Below are 10,872 nucleotides of genomic sequence, written 5' to 3' on the forward strand. Positions count from 1 at the left end.
GGAAATAATCGATTATCTGAGTAGTAGAATCTGAAAGGCCACTGGAATAATCGATTATTCTGTAAATAATCGATTATCTGGGGAGTATAAGGAAAATGAACCCTCTGTAATAATCGATTATCCTTAAAATAATCGATTATCCATATCAGAAAGTGGTTTAAACTGAGTTTACTGATGCAAATAATCGATTATTTGCACAACTAATCGATTATTTGGGCGGTTTTTTTAAAATTTTCTTAAAACGGTTAACTCCGCGCCAACTCATAAAACTACCCAATTTTTCCATACCCAGAACGTGCAAACACCTTAAAATCTTCTCAGAACCTCTCATTATCTCATTCTCTCATTCTCTCATTATTTCCCAAACCCTCCAAACCCTAACTCTCTCAAAACCTCTGAAATCCCTCTTCTTCTTCATCTTTCTCCAAGACCCAACCATGGCATCTTCCTCCAAGAGACCCAAGAAGCTGGAAGTGAGGGGGAGCAAGCGCCCTCTTCCCTCGGAGCAACTAATCTCGAAGTGGTTCGCCGATGAGAAAGCCCAGGAATACTATTTCGAAGTTTGGAACGATTTTAAGTTCAATTGGGTTGTAATGATTTTAATTCCTGAACAAGTTTATTGTTTTTGATGTTGAACAATTTAAGTTTGATGAAGTTGAAGTTTGGTTTGCTTATGTGATTGGCTTGATTTTGATTCCAAAGGTTATTTTGGAATGCTGGTGCACAATGCTCTGTTTTTGGTGAGCATATATGTTGTAATGTGATTATTTGAAATACTCTGTTTTTGTACTGAGATAATGGATATCTTGACTTGATTTGATTTGGTTTGTGGTATGGTGCACAATTGGCATCACACATTGGTTTATTTTGGTTTGAAGTATGGTTGAATAATGAGCAACTGATTTGGTTTGAGCTGCTGAAAAATTCTATACATGGCTTATAATTGTTAACCTTGGCTTACTTTATTTTTGATAATGCCAAAGGGGGAGAAATGGTATTGTGTGTTGAGTTTTTGTTGCAGGTATTGTGCTTTGTGCAGGTATTTTGCTTTGTGTGTGTGTGTGTTGTACAGGTTTTGGTTCATGACAATAAAAAGCAGGCACAAAGTGCACTATGGATTGATATCATTGTCCGTGGGTTGTCATGGGTTGTCATCATCAAAAAGGGGGAGATTGTTGAGCTTAGGAGAGCTGAAAAAGAGTTTTGATGATCACAACAGCCAGAGACAACAAGTGTGCAACAACAACATTGAACACAAAAACAAAGTCAAGGAAGTTCAAGAAAAATGCTTTGAAGTATAGCTATGTAATAGTGTTTAGGAAATAAAGTGTTAAAAGAATTGTTATATTTGTGCTTGTGTGTGTGCTTTGTGCATTAAGCAAATCTTGTCTAAAATCAAGTAGGGAGTAGATGATGATGAGTTGAGAACATTGGAAAATTATTTTGAGACTTAAAATGAAGTTTTATGAACTGACTCAAAATAATCGATTATTGTTAAATATAATCGATTATTTCAGCAAATGGGCTAGGTGGAATGCCTTGCTGTAATAATCGATTATTTGCCAAAATAATCGATTATTTCAGAAACAACTCTTTGGAATAATCGATTATCCAGCTAAATAATCGATTAAATTGTTCTTGGTTGATTTCCAGAAATCTGAAGAACAAAATAATCGATTATTCTTTAAAATAATCGATTATCTGGGTTTGAACTTTTATAAATAGACTTGAACTATTTTGAAACATAAGACAATTGAGTGAGAACTGATAATCAACTTCTAAAAGCACTTTAGAGAGTCTGTGTGACATCTTGGAAAGGTTTCTTTGTGAAATTCCAAGAAGAAAAACATTTGTGAAAGAACTTGTGAAAATCATCATCATCATCATACTCTTGAAAGAGAAGGACAAAGAATTGTTCAAGAATTCCAGGTGAATTCGTTTCATTTTTGTTTCTTTGTGAATCTTTGTGGAAAATCTTGAGAAGGGTTTCTCAAGTGATTAAGGTTCTTGTAGTGGGATCTACAAGGGGTACTTTCTTGGGGTCAAGAAAGTGATTATCTTTTAGTAGTGAAGTATATGCATGTGTGTTTGCTTGTAAACCTTCTTGCTTAAAGATGGTGGAAAAATCTTAATCAGGTGGTGATTAAGGACTGGATGTAGGTCACATGTGGAGTGGCTGAACCAGTATGAAAGACTTGTGCAATCTTCTTCAACCTTATCTCTTGTTTTGTAATTTCTTGATTGAGTTTTAAGGAAGATAAAATTTGATTAACAAGTGAATGTAATTCTTGATGTTTTAAATCTGTAAATAGAACATTGTTGATGAACCTCATGATGTTGTAATCAAGTTAGCATATTGCATTCATATTATCATAACAAGTCTTGAGAAGTGCTTCAAGTGAGAATTCTGTCATAGAAAAGTTTGTAATTGAAAGTGAAGATCCAAAAACTCTGATAAATTTTTAAAGGGTCATTGAATCCAATTCACCCCCCCTCTTGCATTTGGCCATTCTTTTCTAACAGGTTGAGCCTCCGGTAGTCAATACAGACCCTCCAACTATTTTGCACTCTAGTGGGGATGAGCTCATCCCTCTCATTCTTAACAACAGTGAGGCCTGTCTTCTTGGGTACTACCTGGACCGGACTCACCCACTGACTTTCTGAAATGGGATAGATGATCCCAGCTTGTAGAAGCTTGGTCACCTCTTTCTTCACAACTTCCAAAATGACAGGGTTGAGTCGCCTCTGGGGCTGTCTCACTGGTTTAGCTCCATCCTCCAATAATATCCTATGCATGCATGTGGATGGACTAATGCCAGGAATGTCTGCCAGGGTCCAACCAATTGCTTTCTTATGCTTTTTTAGAACTTGCAACAATTTCTCCTCTTGAACAACATCAAGGGAGGTGGAAATGATCACTGGCAGCTTCTCACAATCCTCCAAGTAAGCATACTTGAGGTTCTCTGGAAGAGGCTTCAACTCTGGTGTGGGTGCTGGCTGAACATCAGAAGGAACCAAAGAAGGAAAAGTGGCTCCGCAGCCTGTACCTCAACCTGCAAGTCAGATTCTTTTGTACTTCCTGCAACATGGTTAGTGCATTCTGACTGTATAAAATCAAGAGCAAGAGGTACAGCACCCAAAGTGTAAAATTCAGATGCCTCATAATCAGTTTCACATTTAGATTGATATTCAGATTCAGACTCAGACTCAATGCATGGAAGACAGCTATGCAAATCAAGTGAAAATGAATGCTTCTTAGCATGAGAAGAATCAAAATCATGAATATGCTCATCAACTAGATCATCAATCAATTCAGCACGAAAAACAGAATGAGCTTCAGAAGGAAATTTCATGGCATCCAAAATATTAAAATGAACAACAATATCACCAAATTCCATAGACAAGGTGCCAGCATAAACATCAATCTTGGTCCGGGCTGTTTTCAAAAATGGTCTACCCAAAATGATTGGGGCAGAACCATGGGAGAATCCCTCCTCCATATCAAGAACATAGAAATCAGCGGGAAAAATTAGTTCACCAACCCGAACCAAGACATCCTCTATAAAACCTGTGGGGTGAGCAACACTCCTATTGGCCAACTGAATGACCACACCCGTAGGTTGCAAAGTGCCAAGAGACAAAGAATTAAAAATAGACAGAGGCATGACATTAATTGAAGCTCCTAAATCAAGCATGGCATTTTCGAATTTATTGTTACCAATAATGCAAGGTTTCTTCCCATGCTGATTCGTTCATTGCCCTTCAGCTTCCTCTTGTGGGTGCACAAGTCTTTCAGGAACTTAGCATATCTGGGAATTTGCTTGATGGCATCCAGCAAAGGTATGTTCACCTCCACCTTCCTGAAAGTCTCCAAGATCTCCTTATCAACCTCTTCCATCTTTTTGCTTGGAATTGATTTTGGTGGAAATGGAAGAAGGATAGGAGGCTGATGTAGATCATCACTGCGTGCACTGGAAGAAGGTCCACCTGCATGAAAATTTTTGCTACTACTTGTATGGCCCTCTTTCTCAACTGTAGGCTCAGGTGAGGGTACAACAGCTGTAGGTGGTGCTGGTATGTCAATTTGTTTGCCAGACCTCAAGGTGATGACACTCACATTTTTCGGATTCTGCACAGTCTGTGAAGGTAGCTTGTCTGAATTTTGGGACTGTGCCTGATTGAGTTGAGTTGCCATCTGACCCATCTGATTTGTCAAACTCTGTATGGAAGCCCTGGTCTCTTGTTGGAACTGCATGTTTTGAAGAGTCATCTGCCTCACTAACTCCTCCAATGAAGGTTCAGAAGTAGAAGGTTGAGGAGCTGGTGGGGCTACAGGTGTAGGAGGAGGTCTCTGTTGAGGAGGCTGATATGTAGAACTTGAGGGATTATTCTGGAAAGGTGGTGGATTTTGCTGCTGTTGAGGGTTTCCCCACCTCAAGTTAGGATGATTCCTCCAACCAGGATTGTATTTATTGGAAGACAGATCATAATTATGTTGTTGCTGGTGTGGAGGTCTATTGTTGTAAATGTTGGCAGCATATGCTTGTGGGGCATCAAGACCTGTAGAAGATTCTTGCAAGGAGGGACAAGCATCTGTTGGATGACCAATTGAAGTGCAAATGCCACATACTCTTGCTGGTGGTGGAGCTGATTTTTGATTTGCAGCCAGTTGTGAAACCAAGGTGGTGAGAGCATCAATCTTACTCTCCAGGTTCTTGTGTTCAGTGGAATCTGGGGCTACCACATCATGCACACCCCTCACAACTATGGCATCACTCCTCATATTGAATTGTTGTGAGTTGGACGCCATTTTTTCAAACAGCCCTCTAGCATAAGCAGGTGTCATATCTCCTAAGGCTCCTCCACTAGCTGCATCAATCATGCTTCTATCCATCATGTTCAACCCCTCATAGAAATATTGCAATAATAACTGCTCAGAAATTTGATGGTGAGGGCAGCTAGCACACAGCCTCTTGAATCTTTCCCAGTACTCGTATAAGCTCTCCCCCATGAGTTGCCTAATTCCAGATATGTCTTTCCGGATTGCAGTGGTCCTGGATGCAGGGAAGAATTTTTCCAAGAACACTCTCTTCAAATCATTCCAACCTGTTATTGACTTGAATGAAGTTCAGTTGCAACACTTACACTATCACTAACACTATGACTATCACTATCACTATCTAAAGATGGAACTATATGCTCTCTAACTAATCTATGGAATGTTCTATCAATTTCAGGATCAAATGTATGCAAATAACTAGGGTTGCTCCTAGTCATGCACTACATGCAACACATGCATCAGGACACGTGAACAGTAGGGGTAAACTGGGAATTTCCATGAAAAGTCAGAAAATATCAAAACTAATGCACCAACATCACCCTAAAATCATAAGACACTACCACAAAAAAGTTGAGAACAAAATTCAAAACCTAACTATTTTTTAAAAATTATAGAAGTTTGGAAAAATAGTGAAATAAAACTTCAAAAATACAAAAGAAATAGTAAATGACGTTTTTTTGAAGATCTGGCTGGGGCCACACAGCATAGCTGTGTGCGTTGGATAGATCTTTTTTTTCTACACAAAATGAAAACAAAAGTTTGCCTAATTCCGATAACCAGAGCAAAAGTTATGGCCCCTTGAAGTTTTGCTGAAAAAGTTTTTTTAAAAAATTGTATCTCCAAATTTTGACCAAACTATGTGCCCTAGCTATTTTTTACACAAAATATAGGTTGAAAGAAGTTCCCACAAAAAAAATCAGACAAAAATAACAAGTCTAGCTATTAAAAACAAAAATCACAATTAATTGGAAAATTTGGCACTATTCAACACTATTCATGTGCACCAAATTGGACCAGATTTTGCACACTTGCACACCATTTTCCCACATTTTTGGCACCCGAACAGAGGAGTAGTAGGCAGCCAAAACAGAGTATGTCCAGCCGAAACAGAACACGCACCAAAACTGACCAGAAAACGCACCAAAAAACAGGGGAAAATGCACCAGATTTTTAGCCAACATGCACCAGATTTTGAGCCAAAATGCACCAGATTTTGAGCCAAAATGCACCAGATTTTGAGCCAAAATGCACCAGATTTTGAGCCACATGCACCACGAAATGCACCAAAATTGAAACTCAACACACACAACAATGATTCAGCACACCAAATGGAATCAATATAATTGGTTAACAATGGGCTATCAAATGCAATAAAGATCAACTATGCCAAACACATGACAGCAAATACACCAAAACCAAATTCGAGTTACTGTTCCATTGGTTACTGTTCATCAAACTTAACAACATGAATTGAATTCTTCAGCTGGCTCACAAATAACATGCAATGACACACAAATGCAAGCACCAACTGATACACAAAGTTCATACAAAATTGAAACAGAAACTGATACACTAACACTGATACACTAATACACTACACACATAACATATCAGAGCTCTAAAACACAAAACACACAACAGAACAAATAACACACAAACACACAGCCTATAACAGCAACCGAAGATCCCCGGCAACGGCGCCAAATTTGATCGGAGCCGTATCCGGTCAAATAAATACAATTAAATGTAGTACTAGGAAGTGACTCCTAGGTCGTCTCCCAAGGACCGTCGTTTACTGTTAAAGGCTTAAACACACAGTAGGGGGGTTTGCTTTCAGGTTTTCAGTTCGTAACACAATAAAACGAAATAAAACAGCAAGTAAAAATGGATTGGCTCCTTGTTCGGATTGTAACTCTTTTATCCCTGATTCTCAAACATTACTCTATTAACCACTTAATCCTTGTTCCATCCGAGTTAACCAACTAAGCGAAGATTAACTCAAGATTTCCCTACACGAATTAAGCAAACGTATACAACATCAACCTCTTCACAGATTAAGCAACTGTGGCTTGGAGCACAGCCCATTAAGCATGGACAGAGAGGTTAAATGGAGAAGAAAAAGCAGAACAGAGACATACAAACATACCCAACCTCAAAGAGAGATTACAATCCACAACAAGAACCCAACCCAGGGGTTTTTTAGCCTTCCATATTAAAATGAAAACAGAAAACGAAAATGCAAGGCAGAGAAGGAAACGAAAATGACAATCTGTATTTCAAATGTAAAGGTTCAGTTCAGATACAAAATGCATTTGAGGTCATCCTTGACACACCTTCGTTTGATATTAAACCCATAGTCGTCTGGTGTACATATCATACTTTGTCTATTCAGTTGGCTTGGTTTGTCTGATTCTCATGATGTGCCTTGCTTTGACGATTCTTCATCTGAGTTGACCATTGGGCTTCCTCTAATGTTTGTATGGACTTCATCTGATATTTATCGCATTTTTTCTTGTTCTAGATTTATTCTTGTTTTGGCCTTTCGTCTGATGCTTCAAGGTTTCGACTTGAATGTTCTTCTGTCTTTTGATAAGACCTAGTCTTGTTGCTTGACCAACCATTATCTGATTTTCTTGTTTTGTTCTTCCAGACTTCGCAGGAAAATTTCTTGTTTTGTTATTAGAAACTTTCTTGCAATTTTTTCCCAAGAAATTTCGCAGGAAATTTTTTTGCAAATTTTAAAATTCGCAAAAACATATTATCCACGAAGGTATTACCTGAAGATAAAATTTTGCAGAAAAATTCATAGGAATAATATTTGCTACAAATTTTAATACAAAATTCGCAAAAGAAGTCGCTTGTAATAAAAGAAATTCTAGTAGTGTATGAATTTGTAAGCTTTTGCATTAAAAAACTATATTAATTGTACAAAATATTTTAATCTAAAATTTATTAATATTAAATATTTGTGACGAATTACTATTGACCCAAATATTTTAATTTTATTTGTGTAAGGACATTGATTTTTTTTCTTCTCATTTTAGTATTTACGATGAATTTGTAATTATTTTTGTAATAATTTTTAATATAATAATATTTATGAAAACTAAACTTTGTCAGTTATGATTATTACTCTATAGGTATTTAATTTTTTTCTTATATTTATTATGTTAAAATAAGAGAAAAAACTATCATTAGGTGACAAATTATTTATGACATGTATATTTTTGTCACTAATAATAAAACTATAGTCAGAATTTATAATTTGGTCATTATTAAAAATAATATTAGTGATAAAATGAAAATTAGTTATAAATAATATATACTTATTGTCAATTTATCATTTTGTCACTAAATTATTATCACTAAAATTTATATTTCTTGTAGTGATTTTATCATGATAATCTAGTGTGTATGTTTTATCCTTAGAGAGTTGAGCTAAGAAGTAAAATAATAAGATCTTGTCCTTACTATTCCAATTTCCATTATCAGATCGACTCTAATTGTTTTACATGATACTCCTCTCTATACATTATATTATATATGTACAATAACAATATATATAATTTTATATTATATATTATAATGTACTTATTAAATTATATAATATATTATATATAAAATTTGCTTTCAACACTTTATTTTATATATATTTATAATAATTTTGACATATACATTTAAAGTATGTTATTAACTAAAATATTAAAATAAAAATTATCATTAAAATTTGCTTTCGACACTTGCAGATTGTACGTATATTATTGTAGTCACTAGTCACTTGTGGTTGCGATCCTTCATTGCCAAAATATCAAATTCGGGGACCCAGCTAGATAGCAAATGCACGGAAAGTCAAGGCCTCACAATAATTGCATAATTATAATATTGTCAAAATATAAAGTTAAATAAACTGTATACTGTAACTTTATAGAGAAAGTATACAATATCTCAAATTTTATCCATGGCGGAACAGCACCAGAAGCTGCACATTGCTGTGTTTCCATGGCTAGCCTTTGGTCACATAAGCCCATTTTTTGAGCTTTCAAAGCTCATAGCTCAAAAGGGTCACAAAATTTCTTTCATTTCCACTCCTAGAAACATCCATCGCCTCCCAAAAGTTCCCCAAAATTTACAAGCTTTGGTGGATCTGATAGAACTTCCACTACCCCATGTTGAAAATCTCCCACAAAATGCAGAGGCCACAATGGATGTTCCTCACCACATTGTTCCATTCCTCAAGAAGGCTTTTGATGGTTTAGAACAACCTTTGATGAAGTTTCTGGAGACATGCAAACCTGATTGGATCATATGCGACTTTGCACCACACTGGTTGCCCCCGATAACTTCTAAGCTAGGGATCTCATGGATCTTTTTCTCTATTTTGAGCGCATTTGGTTTGTTTTCCATTTTGGATTTGTTTATCCGAAAGACATGTGAATCTCCGGAGGACAAAGCTCTTGTTGATAACCACGCTGTGCAAGATGAATCTGGGGTTTCGGACTTCTTTCGAGTAACAAAAATCTTGGATGGTGTTGAAGTGATAGCTGCAAGAAGCTGCATGGAGATTGAAGGTGAGTCTCTCAAATTGCTTGAAACCTTAAGTAGGAAAACAGTGATTCCAATTGGGTTATTGCCACCTTCACTAGAGTTCAGTGAAGAGAGCAAGGATGAGAAGTGGGATAACATACTTAGTTGGTTAGATAAACAGGAAAAAAGATCGGTGATTTATGTAGCATTTGGAAGTGAGGTGACACTAAGTGATGAAGACTTTACTGAAATTGCTATGGGATTAGAACAATCTGGTTTTTCCTTTTTTTGGGTTCTAAAGAAGCAAAACACCTCTTCTAGTAGTGACTCATTTGAGAGTGAGTCAAAGAGGGGAATGGTGTGGAAAACATGGGCCCCACAAATAAGGATTTTAGCACACAAGAGTGTTGGGGGATTCTTTACTCACTGTGGTTGGAGTTCAGTGATAGAGGGTCTTCAAGTTGGGTGTCCACTTATTATGTTGCCCTTCCAAAATGAACAATTCTTAATTGCTGGGAGAATGGAGGAGAAGAAGGTAGGGGTCAAAGTAGACAAGAATAAGCTTGATGGGAAGTTCACTAGGGACTCGGTGGCCAAAGCATTAAGACTCGTGATGTCCAAAGAGGAAGGAAAAACTTATAGAAGACAAGCAGAGGGGATGAGCAAGATATTTGGGAACAAAGAACTGAACCAAAAATATATTGATGAGTTTGTTGATTATATGGAAATCCATAAGCCTGTCGTTAAGGTATAACACTTAAACTAATCTATCATACATCATAATATGTGATTTCCGATTGATGCAATGAAGTATTGGACTGATGAACATTCCCATTTCATAAGTGTGTTAATAAAATTTTAGCTTCACAATGTTACAAATATTCAGAGTGAAATGTAATTCCTTTGCTCTATTGTTGCAGTATAAAGATCCTAGCATTTCAGATTTTAGTTTTTATTATCATTAGCATAACATCACCTGTTGATGAAAAAATGGTTTGGTGTTGTTCTTTCTTGTAATATGTTGTCATATTGACGTTTGTTTGTTGAGTTTTGTGGTATCGATCAAAATTTCAAAAATGAATTATAATTGTGATGCTCGAGTGACTTTTAATTATGCAAATTTAAGGGTAAATTTCAAATGTCATTTAGAAATTAGAAGTCATTTGTTATTATTGACACACTATTTATTTTGTATTTAATTATATCTTTATTTTTAACTTTATCTTTGAGAATTGTCTGTTCGATTTATCTACCATCTGATAAAAATATTGACTTTTTTTGTTAAGTGTGTGAGATAATTGAAAAAATGTTCATAAGAAAATATGAGAAAGAATGCTTTATAACAATGGCTATTAGTTGACATATACTTTCAAATTTAAATTCTATTTACTTGCATTTGGATTGAATGTTGTTAATTAATGTTTATATGGAAATTTAAGCAAACTATGATTATGACGATGCAAGAATAAAAATTGAGTCATGTAAAATGAATAAATTTTTATTTTAAT

At 35.9% G+C, this 10,872-nt stretch overlaps 1 pseudogene; it reads left to right on the forward strand.

The window, feature by feature from the left end:
* The first annotated feature begins 8,750 nt into the window (after window positions 1–8,750).
* Window positions 8,751–10,484, forward strand: LOC145955733 (putative UDP-rhamnose:rhamnosyltransferase 1 pseudogene; annotated as a pseudogene).
* Window positions 10,485–10,872: the final 388 nt, after the last annotated feature.

The sequence above is a fragment of the Cajanus cajan genome, chromosome 3, assembly GCF_000230855.2.
Source record: "Cajanus cajan strain Asha chromosome 3, NIPB_CcT2T_4, whole genome shotgun sequence".
Classification (NCBI taxonomy): Eukaryota; Viridiplantae; Streptophyta; class Magnoliopsida; order Fabales; family Fabaceae; genus Cajanus; species Cajanus cajan.